Below are 17,472 nucleotides of genomic sequence, written 5' to 3'. Positions count from 1 at the left end.
CTCCCAGCCTTAGCTGATCTGCCTGCCTCGGCCTCCCAAAGTGCTGGGATTACAGGTGTGAGCCACCATGCCTGGCCTCTTTTTGCCATTTTTTTACTGGCTAGGATCTTTAGTATTGTGTTGAATAGGCATAGTGAGAATGACTTCTTTGCTTTATTCCTGATTTTAGGGCAAAAGTACTCACTTTCTCATCATTAAGTATAATTTTTTATTTGTAGAGTTTTCCATTGGTGGGCTGACAATGCTTGAGGATTATTCCTTTTAATCTTAGTTTTTTGAATTTTTATCATGAATTGATGCTGAATGTTGCAAATGCTTTTTCTGCATCAATGAATATGATCATACTTCTTCTCCTTTATTTTTAAATTAATTAATTATTATTATATTTAGAGATGGAGTCTCGTTCTGTTCCCAAGGCTGGAGTGCAGTGGTATGGTCATAGCTCATTGCGGCCTCGAACGCCTGTGCTGAAGTGATCTTCCTACCTTAGCCTCCAGAGTAGCTGGGACTACAGGCATGTACCACCATGCCCAGCTATTTTTTAAATTTTTTGTAAAGATGAGGTCTTGTTGTGTTGCCCAGACTGGTCTTGAACTCCTGGCCTCAAGTGATCCTCCATCTCAGCCTCCCAAAGTGCTGGGATTACAGGTGTGAGCTACCATGCCTAGTCAATTTGCAGATTTTTCTTTTTTTTTTTTCTTTTTTTCTTTTTGAGATGGAATCTCTGTTGCCCAGGCTGGAGTGCAGTGGCACGATCTCAGCTCACTGCAACCTCCACCTCCCAAGTTCAAGCGTTTCTCCCACCTCAGCATCCCTGGGATTACAGGCACCTGCCACCATGCCTGGCTAATTTTTTTTGTGTGTGTGTGTATAGAGACGGGGTTTCTCCGTGTTGGTCAGGCTGGTCTCGAACTCCCCTGACCTCAGGTGATCCACCTGCTTTGGCCTCACAAAGTGCTGGAGTTATAGGTGTGAGCCACCATGCCTAGCCAATTTGCAGATACTGAACCAGCCTTTCATTACCTGTGTAAACCCCACTTGATAATGACCTATCATTCCTTTGATATGCTCCTATTTATTTTTGCTCATATTTTGTTATTTTGCATCTATGCTTATGTGTCATAATCATTTGTAGTTTTCTTCACTTACACTGTTTGTGTCTGGTTTTGACGTCAGGGTTATGCTGGCCTCATAAAATAAGTTGGGAAGTGTTTCCTCCTCTTCTGTTTTCTGAAATTTATATAGGACTAGCATTATTTCTTAAATGTTCTGTAGACTTCATCAGTGAAAACATCTGGGCCTAGAGTTTTCTTGGAGGGTAAGTTTTGAACTACAAATCCTTTTTTTTTTTTTTTTGAGATGGAGTCTTGCTCTTGTCGCCCAGGCTGGAGTGCAATGGCGCGATCTCGGCTCACCACAACCTCCACCTCTTGGTTCAAGCAATTCTCTTGCTTCAGCCTCCTGAGTAACTGGGAATACAGGCACCTGCCACCATGCCTGGCTAATTTTTTTTGTGTGTGTGTGTATAGAGACAGGGTTTCACCATGTTGGCCAGGCTGGTCTCAGACTCCTGATGTCAGGTGATCTACCAGCCTCGGCTTCTCAAAGTGCTGGGATTACAGGTGTGAGCCACTGCACCCGGCTACAAATTTGTTTTTTCATAATTATAGGTATATTCAGATAACTCTTTTCTTCTTGAGCAAGCTTTGGTGGTTTGTGGCCTTGAAGGAATTTGTCTCATCTAAACTATCAAGTTTTTGATATAAAGTTTTTTTTGGCCAGGTGGGGTGGCTCACGCCTATAATCCCAGCACTTTGGGAGGCCTAGGCAGGCGGATCTGGAAGTCAGGAGTTCAAGACCAGCCTGACCAACATAGTGAAACCCTGTCTCTACTAAAAATACAAAAATTAGCCGGGCATGGTGACACGTGCCTGTAGTACCGGCTACTCGGGAGGCTGAGGCAAGAGAATCGCTTGAAACCGGGAGGCGGAGGTTGCAGTGAGCCAAGATCGTGCCACTGCACTCTAGCTTGGGCAACAGAGTGAGACTTCATCTCAAAAAAATGAAGAAATAAAATAAAGTTTTTTTCATAAGATTTGCTTATTATTTTTTAATATTTGTAGGATCTGTAATGTTGTTCTCGTGATATTGATAATGTATGTTTTTTCTTGATCAGTCTGACTTAAGATTTATCCATTGTATTGATCTTTTCACAGAACCAGCTTTTGATTGTGTTTATTTTTGTGTTTTTCATTTTCTGTTTCTTTGAGATAGAAAGAAATCCTTATTGATTACTATATCTTGCATACAGAAGAGCATTTAGAACACATGCGTACTTTTCAGAAGAAATATATAGCTAACACCTGGATAATCACCACTCAGGTTGAGAACTACGACTCTACCCCTTCCAGATTGTATCCTCCTACCTCTCTCCTGGATGTAACCTGTATCCCAAATTCGGGGGTAATTATTTTTAAGATTTTTGTTAGAGCTTCTGCTATCTATATTTGTATACACAGGCAATATATTGTTTAGTTTGAACTTTTCTTTTTTGAGGTTTGTAAAAACAGAATCATCCGTATGAATTATTTTGTGACTTATTTCTTTTATTCACTACTATAGTTGTGAGATTCAGCCATGATGTTTATTTTCATTGCAGGATAGTGTTCTAGTTTGGGTATCACACAATTAAAAGTACCTACTCTTCTCTCTTTTAAATTATTTATTTATTTTTTAGAGACAGGGTCTCACTCTGCTACCTAGGCTGGAGTGCAGTGGTGTGATCATAGCTCATTGCAGGCTTGAACTCCTGGGCTTAAGCAATTGCAGGCTTGAACTCCTGGGCTTAAGCAATCCTCCTGCCTCAGCCTCCTGAGTAGACAGTACTATAGGCATGTGCCACTGTGCTCAGCTATTCTTGTTTTTCATGTAGAGATGGGGTCTCCACCCAGGCTGGTTTTGAACTCTTGGCCTCAAGCAGTCCTCCTGTCTTGGCCTCCTAAAGTGTGGGATTACAGGTATTAGCCACTGCACTCAGCCTGTATTAACTCTCTTGATGGTGTTTGGGTTGTTTCCGGTTTAAGGCTAGTATAGTTAATGATAATACTGCCATTATTTTACATGTTTGCTAGGAACATTTGCTGTGAGAGCTTTCCTATGTATATACCTAGGTTGTGGTGTCTGGGTTCTGGAGGTGTGAATAATTTATAGATAAGGCCAAATGTTGTTGGTTTGTAAAACATTGTAGATGCTCCCTCCGTGCCACTTCTGCTTATCAGACTTTTATTTGTTCCCATTCTGGTAGGTGTGTATTAGTATCTTATTGTGATTGAAACTTTCATTTCCTTGATTAGTAATGTTAATTGATCCTCATTTCATATTTTATAGAGAACTTGAGTGACTTGTGTAAATCTTACACGGCGCCTGCGTAAGTCTTCAACTCATTTATTTCTTATGGTATGTGCCTTCCTCCTACTTATTCATAGCACTCTTTTCTTTTCTATTCTATTCTTTTCTTTTCTTTTTTTTTTTTTTTTTTTTTTTGAGACAGAGTCTTGCTCTGTCGCCCAGGGTAGAGTGCAGTGGGGAGATCTCAGCTCACTGCAACCTCTGCCTCCTGGGTTGAAGCAATTCTCCTGCCTCAGCCTCCCGAGTAGCTGGGATTGCAGGCATGTGCCACCATACCCGGCTAATTTTTGTATTTTTAGTAGAGATAGGGTTTTGCCATGTCAGCCAGGCTGGTCTTGAACTCCTGACCTCAGGTGATCCACCTCCCCCCACCCCGCCTTGGCCTCCCAAAGTACTGGGATGACAGGCGTGAACCACTGCGCCCGGCCCATAGTACTATTTTCTTTCTTTTTTTCGAGACAGTGTCTCACTTTGTTGCCCAGGAAATCATGGCTCACTGCAGCCTCAACCTCCTTGGGCTCAGGTGATCCTACTTCCTTATCAGCATCCTGAGTAGCTGGTACTACAGGCATGCACCACCACACCTAGCTAATATTTGTATTTTTTTGTAGAGATGGGGTTTTGCCGTGTTGCCTAGACTGGTCTCAAACTCCTGGGCTCCAGCGATCCACCTGCCTCAGTCTCCCAAAGTGTTAGGATTACAGGCATGAGACACCATGCCTGGTGGCACTATTTTCGGTAGAGTACATATTAATGCTTTATTGCAAGCATACTGTCCCTTTGTTAGATTGTCTTTTTTTTTTTTTTTTTTTTTTTTTTTTTGAGACAGAGTCTTGCTTTGTCACCCAGGTTGGAGTGCAGTGGTGTGATCTTGGCTCACTGCAACCTCCACCTCCTGGGCAACCTCCACCTCCCGGGCTCAAGCGATTCTTCCGCCTCAGTCTCCCAAGTAGCTGGGATTAGAGGCATGCACTACCATGCCCAGCTAATTTTTTGTATTTTAGTAGAGATGGGATTTCACCATGTTTCCCAGGCTGGTCTCAAACTCCTGAGCTCAGGCAATACACCCACCTCGGCCTCCCAAAGTGCTGGGATTAGAGTCGTGAGCCACTGCGCCCAGTCTAGATTGTCTTTTCACTGTCTTTCTTGTGTCTCTTGTTGAACACAGATTCTTTATATTTAAATTGTGTTTCTTGTAGACATGATATAGTTGAATCTTGTGTGTTTAATCTCAACTGACAATCTGCCTTTTAATTGGTGTGTTTTTGTAATTATTGACATTGTTGGATGTAGGTCTACCATTTTATTATTTCTTTCTTCTTTGTCCCCCTTTTGCTGATTGTTGTTATTCTATTTTCCCATTCCTCTCTTCTTTGGAACATTTGAATATTTTCTTAAACTTTTTGTTTTGAGATCATTATACATTCTCATGCACTTGTAAGAAGTAATACAAAGAGATCGTAATGTACCCTTTATCCAATTCCCCCCATTGGTAGGTAACATCTTGCAGAACTGTAGTACAGTATCCCAACCAGGATATTGACATCTATACAGATCAAATATGGAACATTTCTGTCACTGCAAGGATCCCTCATGTCACTCTTTTTATTATTTATTTATTTATTTTTGAGATGGATTCTCGCTCTGTGGCCCAGGCTGGAGCGCAATGGTGCGATCTGGTCTCACTGCAACCTCTGCCTCCTGGGTTCAAGCGATTCTCCTGTCTCAGCCTCCCGAGTAGCTGGGATTACAGGCACCCACCACCACCTGGCTAAGTTTTGTATTTTAGTAGAGATGGGGTTTCACCATGTTGGCCAGGCTGGTCTCGAACTCCAGACCTCAAGTGATCTGCCCAACTTGGCCTCCCAAAGTGCTGGGATTACAGGCGCGAGACACCACACCTGACCGTCACTCTTTTATAGTCATACCGATTTTCTCCCAGCCCATCTCCTCTTATAGCCTGGTAACTACTAATATGTTCTCTGTTTCTATAATTTTGTCATTTGAAAAATGTTATATAATGGAATCATACTGTATGTAACCTTAAGGGATTAGTTCTTTTTCACTCAGCATAATCCTCCAGAGATTCATTCAGGTTGTTGTATGTATCAAGCTTGATTCTTTTTATTGCTGAGTAGCATTCCATGGTATGCATGTTTGTTTAACTGTTCACCTGTTGAAGGACATCTAGGTTGTATCCAGTGTTGGGCTATTATGAATAAATTTGCTACAAACATTTCTGTGTAGGTTTTTGTAATAAGTTTTTATTTCTCTGGGATGAATTTCCAGGAGTGCAATTATAATTTAAATATTATATTTTAAACATACCTCTTTACTGTTTGTCACTGTCTCCTTGTTTTTAAATTAAATTTTTATGTGTGTATGTATTTATTTATTTTTATTTATTTATTTATTTTTTTGAGAGCGAGTCTCGCTCTGTCGCCCAGGCTGGAGTGCAGTGGCACAATCTTGGCTCACTGCAAGCTCCACCATCCTGGTTCAAGCGATTCTCCTGCCCCAGCCTCCCGAGTAGCTGGGACTACACATGCACACTGCCATACCCAGCTAATTTTTGTATTTTTAGTAGAGACGGGGTTTCACCATGTTGGCCAGGCTGGTCTCGAACTCCTGACCTCAAGTGATCCACCCGCCTCAGCCTCCCAAAGTGCTGGGATTCCAGGCGTGAGCCACCACACTTGGCCTATCTATCTATCTATCTATCTATCTATCTATCTATCTATCTATCTATCTATCTATCTATCTATATCTATCATCTATCTAATCTATCTATCATCTATCTATCTATCTATCTATCTATCTATCTATCTATCTATCTATCTATCTATCTATCTATCTAATCTATCTGAGATGGTGTCTCTCTCTGTTGCCCAGGCTGGAGTGCAGTGGTGCGATCTTGGCTCACTGCAACCTCTGCCTCCTAGGTTCAAGCGTTTCTCCTTTCTCAGCCTCCCGAGTAGCTGGGACTACAGGCGCACACCACCACGCCCGGCTAAGTTTTGTATTTTTAGTATACACGGGGTTTCACCATATTGGTCAGGCTGATCTTGAATTCTGACCTCAGGTGATCCACCCACCTCAGCCTCCCAAAGTGCTGGGATTACAGGCGTGAACCACTGTGTCCTGCCCTATTTATTTATTTATTTATTTATTTAGAGATGGAGTCTCGCTCTGTCGCCCAGGCTGGAGTGCAGTGGCGTGATGCGATCTCAGCTCACTGCAAACTCCGCCTTCTGGGTTCACACCATTCTCCAGCCTCAGCCTCCCGAGTAGCTGGGACTACAGCCACCCACCACAATGCCCGGCTAATTTTTTTTTTTTTTGTATTTTTAGTAGAGACGGGGTTTCACCATGTTAGCCAGGATGGTCTCCATCTCCTGACCTCGTGATCCGCCCGCCTCAGCCTCTCAAAGTGCTGGGATTACAAGCATGAGCCACCGCGCCTGGCCTATTTATTTATTTTTTGAGATGGGGTCTCACTATGTTGCCCAGGCTGATCTTGAGCTCCTGGGCACAAGCAATCCTCTTGCCTCACTCTCCCAAGTAGCTTGGACTACAGAAGTGTGATGTCATGCCTGGTTGTTATTTTTTAAAATCAGTGGCTGCTGTGGATACTAACATAGTCACACACAACCTTTCACATTCTACTTATAGTTTAATACTTCAAGTAATATGTAGAAGCTTTACAACAGTATAGATATCTTTAATTTCTTTCATGTTACAGTTTTCGAACATATTACATCTAATAACATTTTAAATCCCTCAGACAGTGTTATTTTTTTTGCTTTCAACTATCATATATATCTTAAAGAATTCGAAAGGAGAAAAATTATACATTACATTTACCCATATATTTTGCCATTTCTGTTGCTCCTCATTTATTCCCAAAGTTCCATGTTTCCCTCTGATATCATCTCCCTTCACCTGAAGAAGAACCTACAGCATTTCTCTTAGAAGAAGTCTGCTGTTGACAAAAATCTCTTAATTTTCCTTTACCTGATAATTTTTACATTTCATCTTCTTTTTTTTTAATTTTTATTTTTATGGGTAAATAGTAGGTATATATGTTTATGGGGTACATCAGATATTTTGATACAGGCATATGATGTGTAATAATCATATCAGAGTGAATGGGGTATCCATCCCCTCAAGCATTTATCCTTTGTGTTATAAAAAAAATGAAACCCTTGACAAATTTGCACGTCATCCTTACACAGGAGCCATGCTAATCTTCTCTGTATTGTTCCAATTTTAGTATATGTTCCAATTTTAGACAGTGAGCACTTGTCTTCATTCTTGAAGGGTGTTTTTGCTGGATGTAGAATTATGGATTGACATTTCTTTTCGTTTAGTATTTTTAAGATGTTCCATTGTTTTCTGACCTCCACTGTTGCTGATGAGAATTTTGCAGTCCTTGAATCCTTGTTTCCTCGTAGGAAGTGTACCTTTTTTTCCTCTGGCTGCATTAGAAATGTTTTAAGTTGGCTTTCCAGGCTTTTGATTATAATGTTTCTGGTGTTTCTTTTGAGTTTATATTGATTCTGGTGTGCTGTGCTTCTTGAGTCTGTAAATATATGTCTTTTTCCAAATATGGGAAGTTTTTGGTTATTATTTTTTGCAATTTTTTTTCTACAGTAGTCTCTTCTTCTCCTTCTTTGAGGACTCTAATAACATGAACATTGGACCTTTTGGTATTGTCCTGCAGGTCCCCGGAGGCCCTGTTTTTTTTTCCAATCATTTTTATAATTTTTTTATTTTTACAGTTTCTGTTTCTCTGTTGAGAACTTCTATTTATCCATTCATTTCAGGTGTTTGCCATTACCTCATGGAGCTTAGATGTCATAACTACTTAAATGTCTTTGATATTTCCAGCACCTAGGTTATTTCAGGATTGGCATCTGTTATTGTCTTTTTCCCTGGAGAATTGGTCACATTTTTGTGATTGGTTGTTATGTTGAATAATTTTGGATTCCATCCTGGATAGTGGTGACTGTGTCGTTATTGCTTTTCTTTTTTCTTTTTCTTTTTTTTTTGAGACGGAGTTTCACTCTGTTGCCCGGGCTGGAGTGCAGTGGCACAATCTCAGCTCACTGCAATCTGTAACCTCTGCCTCCCGGGTTCAAGCAATTCTCCTGCCTCAGCCTCCCGAGTAGCTGAGATTACAGGTGCCTGCCACCATGCCCGGCTAATTTTTTGTGTTTTTAGTAGAGACGGGTTTCGCCATGTTGGCCAGGTTGGTCCTGAACTCCTGACCTCAAGTGATCCACCCGCCTTGGTCTCCCAAAGTGCTGGGATTACAGGCAAGAGCCACCGCGCCCAGTCCATTATTGCTTTTCATCTTTATCAGGTAATAAACCACTAGGTCTGTCTCACCTTCTATGGGTGTCAGTTCCAACCAGTTCAGTTTTCAAAGCCTTTTGATTTGTCGTGTGCATGTGCCATTTAGGGATTAGAGACTCGAGTGGTGGGTTCAGTCTTTGTGCAGTGTTCAAAGCCTTGACTGCCCTGCTTACATTTGTCACTCAGGTGTTAGTCTCAGACTTGAGCTGTGGCTTAAATCTTAGTTCAGTTCTCAAGGCTTGGTATGTAGCTTTGCTTTCTCTTGAGTGAAGAGTCCCTGGATGAACTCAGGACTTCTGTATGTTCATAAGTCACTGGGACCTGTATTTGGGTCAGAGTCTTGAGAGAGAATATGAGGGATAAAAGGGGAACCCACTGATGTATGAGTTGCTTCTCTACTTTTTGGCTCACCTCCGTAGTCTTCCTAGTTTTGTTGACTTGTCAGAGTCGTCGGGTAGTTACTTTATGTATTTTGTTCAGAGATTTTTGTTGCAATAATCAGTAGGAGAGGCTGTAGTAGACTTACTCTATTGTGGCTAGAAATGGAAACCTCGATTTCATTCATTCTTGCTTTTATCTTTTTTATTTCTGTCTTTCTGCTCGTTTGAATTTAATTTGCTCTTGTTCTAGTTTCATAAGGTGGATGCTTAGGTCATCATTTGAGAGCCTTCTTTTCTAATATAAGCATTGTGAATGCCATAACTATCTCTAAGTACTGATTTAGCTATTTTAAACCCTTTACTGTGGTTTAATTTGGCATACAAGAAATTATACATACTTAAACAGGGATGGGCACAGTGGCTAACACCTGTAATTCTAGCACTTGGGGAGGCTGAGGTGGGGGGGATTGCTTGAGACCAGAAGTTCAAGACCAGCCTAAGCAACATAGCAAGACCCCATCTCTACCAAAAATAAAAAACATTAGCTGGGCATGGTGGCACATGCCTGTAGTCGTAGCTACTCAGGAAGCTAAGGTGGGAGGATCACTTGAGCCTAGGAGTTTGAGGTTACAGTGAGCTATGATTGTTCTACTGTACTCTAGCCTGGGTGATAGAGCAAGACCCTGTCTCCAAAAAATAAAAAATAAAGCAAACAGTTTGGTAAGTGTTGACAAGTATATACCCAGGATCACATCACCACAATCAAGATAATAAGATCACAGAACAAGTTGGGAAGTATTCCCTCCTCTTTCCAATTCTTTGGAAGAGTTTATGTAGAATTGTATTCTTTCTTCCTTAAAAGTTTGATAGATACTGGGTTATTCAGATGATCTATTTCTTCTTGAATGAGCTTTCATAATTTGTGTCTTTCTTTTCTCCTTTTTTTTTTTTTTTTTTTGCGAGTCTCGCTCTGTCACCCAGGCTAGAATGCAATGGCACCAACTCAGCTCACTGCAATCTCTGCCTCCCAGGTTCAAGTGATTCTCGTGTCTCAGCCTCCTGAGTAGCTGGGATTACAGGCGTACACCACCATGCCTGGCTAATTTTTGTATTTTTAGTAGAGATGGGGTTTTGCCATGTTGGCCAGGCTAGTCTTGAACTCGTGACCTCATGTGATCCGCCCACTTAGGCCTCCCAGAGTGTTGGGATTATACGCATGCACCATCACGCCTAGCCAATAATTTGTGTCTTTCAAGGAGTTTATCAGTTTCGTCTGTCAAATTTATTAGTATAAAGTTGTTCTTAATATTCCCTTATCCTTTCAGTTTCTGAGGGTCAGTGGTAGTCTTATTTTAGTTTTAAAGTAAGTCTAATCACATATAGTATTGAAAACAATAAAGTTCATTTAAATGAAAAGCTCTCTCCCAGCAAATACCTGCTTCAGGCTGAAAGATTTTAGTGGCAAAAAGAACATGCTCAGTGTTTTCTTTCTTTACTCTTCCAGCTAGCTCTTCTCCCTTCCCTTTCTCCCCCACTCAACACCTAGGCCATCTCTGGCCCTTGAGTGTAGTGGGTGAGGAAGGAAGGAAGGAGATACAATGGGCAAAAAAAGTTTGACCTAACTGACAAAGTTGTAATCTAATACTGATGCCCTCTCTATGTTGCAGATTCCAAAGACTGATTCTTCCTGTTCTGACACTTTATGGTTTCCTTGGAGATGGCCTAGCTGGAGCCCCCTGACTGCAATTTCCTTGATGCAGGAAGGGTCACTTTCCCAACCAGTTATTTAATATATCCCTGGGCCCCATGGTGTACCTTCAGTCTCCTTTTGCTGAGGTCACCTTGATGCTTTACTCTTTCCAAAGTAACCCAGCCTGTTCATGTCCAGAGGGTCCACATCTGGCTTGTGGAGTGTGTGTGATTGTGGGAGTAAGACCCACAGTTCACCCCCACGCAACCTCTTCTCTACTACCACAGACTGCCTCAGCCTGTCATTTATAAAGTTTTTCTACGTGAAAGACAGGTGCCAAGTTCTCTGTGTCCCCTAAAGTCTAGTGGATGTACATCGAACAGGTCATCTCTTTGAAATCCTTCTCATCAGATTGGGGTGGGGTGAACACACTCCTCACTCACCTATTGGAGAGAGAAAATGCCGCAGCTTTCCAATGGCTATCTCTAAAGAAATTTTTTTCCTTAGCGTCTTTAACCTTAACACTCTTATACTTTGTTTTTCTTCTTTTTAAAATTTTTTGAGAGAGGGTCTCTCTTGGTTGCCTAGGCTGGAGAGCAATGGCGCCATCTTGGCTCATTGCAGCCTCAACCTCCTGGGCCCAATTGATCCTTCTGCCTCAGCCTTCATAGTAGCTGAGACTACAGGCACATGCCACGACACCTGGCTAAGTTTGTTTGTTTGGTAGAGACAGGGTTTCGCCATATTGCCCAGGCTGCTCTTGAATTCCTGGACTCGAGTGATCTGCCTGCCTCCACTTCCCAAAGTGCTGGGATGACAGATGTGAGCCACCACACCCGACCAACACTCTTATGCTTTTAAAGGGTATGTTAGAGATAAAGGACATTAAGTGGTTCTGACCTATTCCTTTTGAGTCCCGTAAAGGCCTGCGGACTGGGAAAATACTTGATAGTATTTTATTACCAGTCTTTGAAATAAAAAGAGCTGGTTTTAACATCATGTCAAATTAATCCCCTAAAAGCATGGATTGCAGCCAGGTGGGCAGATACAGCTTCGTGAAATGTATGGAATTCAGCTTTTGAATAGGAATCATCAATGTTAAAATGCAAAGCTCTATGACCTTATGTGGCAAAATTAATGTTACAGATAGTGTGTGATTTAGACTCGTGTACACACACACACAGAATTATAGATTTTGAATTTTGGTAATATGGCAAGGGTAAATTGGTATATTATTGTAATTTTCACTTCCCTGATTACTATTGAAAGTATTTATCATTTCATATGTTATTGACTAGTTAGATTTCCTCTTCTGTGGCTTGCCTGTTCATATTCTTTTTTTGTTTTTGTTTTTGTTTTTTTTTTTTGAGACGGAGTCTCGCTCGTTGCCAGGCTGGAGTGCAGTGGCGCGATGTCAGATCACTGCAACCTCTGCCTCCCGGGTTCAAGTGATTCTCCTGCCTCAGCCTCCTGAGTAGCTGAGACTACAGGTGTGTGCCACCACGCCCAGCTAATTTTTGTATTTTTAGTAGAGACAGAGTTTCGCCATGTTGGCCAGGATGGTCTCAATCTCTTGACCTCGTGATCTGCCTGCCTCGGCCTCCCAAAGTGCTGGGATTACAGACATGAGCCACTGTGCCCAGCCACCTGTTCATATTCTTTATTCATGTTTTTATTGAGTTTGTCTCTTCTTATTGCTTTATATGAATTCTTTGTATATTCTAGATTTCAATTTTGTGTATAGTCAATATCTTTCCTTAGTCTAGGCTGTTTATGGTGTCTTTTTGAGTAGAAGTTTTAATTGTAAAATAATCAAATGTATCAATTTTTAGTTTGCTTTTTGTGTAATTTTTTTTTTTTTTTTTTTTTTGTGAGATGGAGTCTCACTCTGTCACCCAGGCTGGAGTGCAGTGGTGCCATCTTGGCTCACTGCAACCTCTGCCTCCCGGGTTCAAGCGATTCTCTTGCCTCAGCCTCCTGAGTAGCTGGGACTACAGGCATGTGCCACCATGCCCAACTAATTTTTTTTATATTTTTGGTAGAGATGGGGTTTCACCATGTTGGCCAGGCTGAACTCGAACTCCTGACCTCAGGTTATCCTCCTGCCTCGGCCTCCCAAAGTGCTGGGATTACAGGCATGAGCCACCATGCCCGACCCTTTTTGTGTAATTTTAAGTAATTTTTTTGGGGGGGGCTGAGCACATAAAAATATTTTTATATAATTTTTTAAAAATTTAAATATTTGCTATTTATTTACTTAAAACCTGCCTGGAATTTATGTATTTATTTATTTAGAGACCCAGGCTGGAGTGCAATGGCGTGATCTCGGCTCACCGCAACTGCCACCTCCCGGGTTCAGATGATTCTCCTGCCTCAGCCTCCTGCGTAGCTGGGATTACAGGCATGTGCCACCACGGCCGGCTAATTTTGTGTATTTTTAGTAGAGATGGGGTTTCACCTTGTTGGCCAGGCTGGTCTCAAACACCTAACCTCAGGTGATCCTCCCGCCTCGGCCTCCCAAAGTGCTGGGATTACAGGCGTGAGCCACTGTGGCGCCCGGCCAAAACCCAGTTGCTCTGCTGTGCCCAGGCAAGCACCTTTTTTTTTTTTTTTTTTTTTTTTTGAGATGGAGTTTCACTCTTGTTGCCCAGGCTGGAGTGCAATGGTGTGATCTTGGCTTACTGCAGCCTCCACCTCTTGGGTTCAACCAATTCTCCTGTCTCAGCCTCCTGAGTAGCTGGGATTACAGGCACATACCACCCTGCCCAGCAAATTTTTGTATTTTTAGTAGAGACAGGGTTTCGCCATCTTGGCCAGGCCAGTCTTGAACTCCGACCTCAGGTGATCCACCTGCCTCGGCCTCCCAAAGTGCTGGGATTATAGGCATGAGCCATTGCGCCCGGCCTGTTGTACCATTCTTATCAATTAATGTTGTTAAGAGCTAATAGGCTTTAGTCCCCTTATCTCTTTTGATCCTTTCGTCTCCCATAGGAATTTTAGGATTCGTTTGTTGAGTTCCAAGGAAAACTCTGGGATTCCAGTTGCAACTGCATGTGTTTAGAAATGAGTTGGGAGTGGGTTGGGAATTGGCATCTTTATACTATTGAATTTTCCTTTCAGTGAACTCTTACTCAGTTTTCCTTTTATGTCATTTAATAATGTTTCAAATTTTTTCTCAGGAAGATCTTGTGCATTTTTTGTTGAATTTCTTCCTAGATACCTCTGAGTTATTGTTGCATTTGTGATTGGGATCTTCTTTCCTATCACATCTTCTAATTGGTTAATATTAGTATATGAGAATGCTAGTGATATTCGTAAAATCATGTGTACAGAAATCTTTCTGAAGGCTTTTATTAATACTAATCTTTTTTAATTCTCTTGGGTCTTCTATGTGAATAATTATCTTTATAAAGGCAATTGTCTTTTCCAATTATACATTTTATTTCTTTTTCTTCTCTCAATGAATTAGGACCTGTAGTACAATGTTTAATAGATACAATGATATTGCATTCTTTGTTTCTGATTTTAGTGGAAATAATCATCAAGAAAATGATTGCAATAAAATAATAAGCAGCATTTGAATGCTTGCCATGTGCCACAAATGCGTTGTTCTGTATGCTTTGCACATATTAAATAGTTGAATCCTCCCAATGACTCTGTAAAGTAGGCTGGTTGTTATCCCTGTTTTATATATGAAAAAAACTGAGGCACAGAAATGATGTAACTTCTATAGCTTTCACTATTAAATATGATATCTGCTGTGGTATTTTGAAAGATATCTTTCATCAAGAGCCCCTTTTATTAGTCCTATTTTGTTAATAAGACTTTTGTTTTGTTTTGTTTTTGTTTTTGTTTTGAGACAGAGTCTCGCTCTGTTACCCAGGCTGGAGTGCAATGGCACGATCTCGGCTCACTGCAACCTCTGCCTCCCGGGTTCAAGCAATTCTCCTGCCTCAGCCTCCCAAGTATCTGGGATTACAGGCATCCACCACCATGCCCGGCTAATTTTTTGTATTTTTTAGTAGAGATGGGGTTTCACCATGTTGGCCAGGCTGGTCTTGAACTCCTGGCCTCAGGTGATCCACCCACTTTGGCCTCCCAAAATGCTGGGATTACAGGTGTGAGCCACCACACCCGGCCTAATAAGACTTTTTAAAAAATCACTAATGAGTGTTGTATTTTCTTGAATGCTTATTTTCTGCATATGTTGAGAAGACAGTTTTTCCTCCTTTAATCTATTAATGTGGTAGATTACGTGAATAAATTTCTGATATTGAAGTGTTCTTGTATTCCTGTGCTAAACTCTACTTAATTGTGAAGCATTTTAAAAAATTAATAAATTTATTATTTTTTAATTATTATTATACTTTAAGTTTTAGGGTACGTGGGCACAATGTGCAGGTTAGTTACATATGTATACATGTGCCATGCTGGTGTGCTGCACCCATCAACTCGTCATTTAGCATTAGGTATATCTCCTAATGTTATCCCTCCCCCCTCCCCCCACCCCACAACAGTCCCCAGAGTGTGATGTTCCCCTTCCTGTGTCCATATGTTCTCATTGTTCAATTCCCACCTATGAGTGAGAACATGCGGTGTTTGGTTTTTTGTTCTTGTGATAGTTTACTGACAATGATGATTTCCAATTTCATCCATGTCCCTACAAAGGACATGAACTCATCATTTTTTATGGCTGCATAGTATTCCATGGTGTATATGTGCCACATTTTCTTAATCCAGTCTATCATTGTTGGACATTTGGGTTGGTTCCAAGTCTTTGCTATTGTGAATAGTGCCGCAATAAACATACGTGTGCATGTGTCTTTATAGCAGCATGATTTATAGTCCTTTGGGTATATACCCAGTAATGGGATGGCTGGGTCAAATGGTATTTCTAGTTCTAGATCCCTGAGGAATCGCCACACTGACTTCCACAAGGGTTGAACTAGTTTACAGTCCCACCAACAGTGTAAAAGTGTTCCTATTTCTCCACATCCTCTCCAGCATCTGTTGTTTCCTGACTTTTTAATGATTGCCATTCTAACTGGTGTTGAGATGGTATCTCATTGTGGTTTTGATTTGCATTTCTCTGATGGCCAGTGATGATGAGCGTCTTTTCATGTGTTTTTTGGCTACATAAATGTCTTCTTTTGAGAAGTGTCTGTTCATGTCCTTCGCCCACTTTTTGATGGGGTTGTTTGTTTTTTTCTTGCAAATTTGTTTGAGTTCATTGTAGATTCTGGATATTAGCCCTTTGTCAGACGAGTAGGTTGCGAAAATGTTCTCCCATTTTGTAGGTTGCCTGTTCGCTCTGATGGTAGTTTCTTTTGCTGTGCAGAAGCTCTTTAGTTTAATTAGATCCCATTTGTCAATTTTGGCTTTTGTTGCCATTGCTTTTGGTGTTTTAGACATGAAGTCCTTGCCCATGCCTATGTCCTGAATGGTAATGCCTAGGTTTTCTTCTAGGGTTTTTATGGTTTTAGGTCTAACGTTTAAGTCTTTAATCCATCTTGAATTAATTTTTGTATAAGGTGTAAGGAAGGGATCCAGTTTCAGCTTTCTACATATGGCTAGCCAGTTTTCCCAGCACCATTTATTAAATAGAGAATCCTTTCCCCATTGCTTGTTTTTCTCAGGTTTGTCAAAGATCAGATAGTTGTAGATATGCGGCATTATTTCTGAGGGCTCTGTTCTGTTCCATTGATCTATATCTCTGTTTTGGTAAGTCAAATTGTCCCTGTTTGCAGATGACATGATTGTATATCTAGAAAACCCCATTGTCTCAGCCCAAAATCTCCTTAAGCTGATAAGTAACTTCAGCAAAGTCTCAGGATACAAAATCAATGTACAAAAATCACAAGCATTCTTATACACCAATAACAGACAGAGAACCAAATCACGAGTGAACTCCCATTCACAATTGCTTCAAAGAGAATAAAATACCTAGGAATCCAACTTACAAGGGCCGTGAAGGACCTCTTCAAGGAGAACTACAAACCACTGCTCAATGAAATAAAAGAGGATACAAACAAATGGAAGAACATTCCATGCTCATGGGTAGGAAGAATCAATATCGTGAAAATGGCCATACTGCCCAAGGTAATTTATAGATTCAATGCCATCCCCATCAAGCTACCAATGACTTTCTTCACAGAATTGGAAAAAACTACTTTAAAAAATTAATTTAGAATTGATTTTACTAGTATTTAACCTATGAATTTTGCATTAATGTTTAGAAGTAAAATAGATCTTAGATTTTCTTTTTTTGTACTTTCTTCTCTTATTCTGGTATCCAAGGTTATACTAGCTGCATAAAATAAACTGAGTACTTTTCCTTCTTGTAATTTTTGAAACTGTGACTGAAATTTAGTTTCCTGAGAGTTTGATACTAATCATTTTCAAAACCATCTGGATATGGCAAGACTTGATTGTGGAGTCAGTTTTTATCATTTAAAAAAACAATTATTGATTTATTCAAGCTTCTTGTATTTTCTGTCAATTCTGGTCATTTTTCTAGACCATTATGTTTCATCTGAGATGTCCGATTTACCAACCTAAGGCAGTATTCTCTTGATTTAAAAAAAAAACTCTTAGTTTTATTAAAGTAGGTCATGCCTGAGGTTTAAAGAATAAAAT

General features: G+C 40.7%; 1 protein-coding gene and 1 non-coding gene across 6 annotated transcripts in view; one reads left to right on the top strand and one right to left on the bottom strand.

Annotated features, from left to right (window-relative positions):
- The window catches only part of ZNF674 (zinc finger protein 674), a 46,916-nt gene that overhangs the window by 20,092 nt on the left and 9,352 nt on the right, over positions 1 to 17,472 (top strand). The window lies entirely within an intron of this gene.
- Positions 7,599 to 7,701, bottom strand: LOC115932467 (U6 spliceosomal RNA). The gene has a single exon (XR_004068747.1). It is a non-coding gene; the product is annotated as a U6 spliceosomal RNA (small nuclear RNA).

Source organism: Gorilla gorilla, chromosome X (assembly GCF_029281585.2).
Source record: "Gorilla gorilla gorilla isolate KB3781 chromosome X, NHGRI_mGorGor1-v2.1_pri, whole genome shotgun sequence".
NCBI classification, from domain to species: domain Eukaryota; kingdom Metazoa; phylum Chordata; class Mammalia; order Primates; family Hominidae; genus Gorilla; species Gorilla gorilla.
This window is presented reverse-complemented; position numbering and strand designations above follow the sequence as displayed.